The 1,873-nt window shown below is 43.7% G+C and overlaps 1 pseudogene; it reads left to right on the top strand.

Annotated features, from left to right (window-relative positions):
* Nucleotides 1-953: 953 nt before the first annotated feature.
* On the top strand, nt 954-1,072 carry LOC111743327 (annotated as a pseudogene).
* The last annotated feature ends 801 nt before the right edge of the window (nt 1,073-1,873 follow it).

Below are 1,873 nucleotides of genomic sequence, written 5' to 3'. Positions count from 1 at the left end.
GTCAAATCTTTCCATTGCACTGGATCTGAGTAAATATATATATATATGACATATATATATATATGTATATATATATATATACACACACATATGACAACAAATAGAGCAAATAGCATTGTCGCAGTTAAGGAACTGATTTGCGCTGTTTGGCAACATTAAATTATCATTCTCCTTACATATATTTCTGAGAAATATTTCATTTGAAAGAAAAAAGTGTTTAAAGTTCTTTTTCTTAGAACCCTTGTACTACATTTTAGAGACAGTAGTTTTATTGATAATTACTTTCTTTTGGCTTTTTTTCAAGTGTTTCCCAAACTATGTGAAGAAGATATATAATTCCATTTTATTTTTTCTGCCTTAACCCGGTCTTGAATACCAAAGTGTGGATCTGTACTTAATTCCACTACTAGTAGAAAGCCATGGGAAGGTTTTGAGCTGGAAAGTGGCAGAGCTATACCTTAACCTGGAATGTCTGTGGAACAAACTAGGGCGGAATTAGAAACAGAGAAACCGACTAAGAGACAAGGACCTAAAACCAAAGTAGCCGTGGGAATGGAGAGGAGAGGACAAGTGAGATAGAGAGACAGCAGAGTGTTCAGTTTGCCAGTGTCTGCATCTTGGGCAGAAGAAAGACTCGAAGTCGGAGAACTCTGAATGATAGTGTTGTGATTAACAACCAGAAACTCAGAAGAACTAGATCAGAGGTGCTGACTGCTGGCTCAGGTGCGGGGTATCCCGGGCTCAGGAGGAAGGAAGTGTGCAGCCGGAAGTGTGCAGCCAGCAGGGGAAATGCTGGGCTGAAATCTGATAATCTGGGTCTGGAGATAGACTTCAGGGAGTTCTCTATGTAGAAGTCACCGCTGAAGCCACGGGTGTGGGAAAGAAGAAGAAAACTACCGAAGGAGGAGAAAAAGATGGGTTGAAAAGACAGGAGATGAAAAAAGTATTCTCTTGTCTACGGCCACGCCACCCTGAACAGGCCCGATCCCTTCTGATCTCGGAAGCTGAGCAGGGTCGGGCCTGGTTAGTACTTGGATGAGAGACCACCTGGAAAGACCAGGCACTGTAGGCACCTGTAGAAAAAGACATTCTTGAAGCCCAGGGACGTGTGAGCCTCAAAAACATGGCAATAAACAATGTCAGATTCTACAGCCTCAGGAATTAGAACAGAGAAAAGGTCACTGGATCTGACAAACAAGAGGCTTAGTGACCTTCCAGAGAACAGTTCTCAGTAGGATGGCGGGGAGAGAAGCCATATGTCAAAAACTGAAGGCATGAGCGGACAGTGATGACAGACTACCAGTTCAAGACATCTGGCCAGAAATGGAAGGCAGGAGATATAAAAATAGACACAGGGAGTAAAAGAATGAGGAAAAGGGATTTTTGTGTTTTGTTTTTTTTTTAAATGAATGGACATATCCGAGCACTTTTGTAAACACAGAAGGTGGAGAGGGGAAAAAAATTGAAAACTGGAAGGGAAGTAATGCAGAACACAGTGTTTCATCTTGGCAAGCATGGGGGGCCCCTTCTCCCTCAGAAATAAGAGCAGAGGAAGATGTGGAAAATAGAGCCGCAGATTCTGATGTGACAGGTAATGGAACAGACTTCACATCGTTTCCCCTCCTGAGAGGATCAAGCGCAGGTTCCTGCTGAGGGTTGGGATGGGAGCTGCAGGTGAACGGAGGGACTTCGGGACAAGGGCTGTGGAGACGCAAACCAAGAAGAGTGAGAACGAACAAGAAGCCACTTTCTCTGACGAAGCGTGGTGGCCCGAGGTCAGGCCTAGAACAGGGAGCCAGACCACAGAGGTGACTTAGAGGTGGACGTTTACCAATAAGGAAAGTTTAAGACATTTTGCTGAAGAAAATGACAA

The sequence above is a fragment of the Pteropus vampyrus genome, unplaced genomic scaffold (genome assembly GCF_000151845.1).
Source record: "Pteropus vampyrus isolate Shadow unplaced genomic scaffold, Pvam_2.0 Scaffold111, whole genome shotgun sequence".
NCBI classification, from domain to species: Eukaryota; Metazoa; Chordata; class Mammalia; order Chiroptera; family Pteropodidae; genus Pteropus; species Pteropus vampyrus.
Note: the sequence above shows the minus strand (reverse complement) of the source record. Positions and strands in the feature narration are given on the sequence as shown.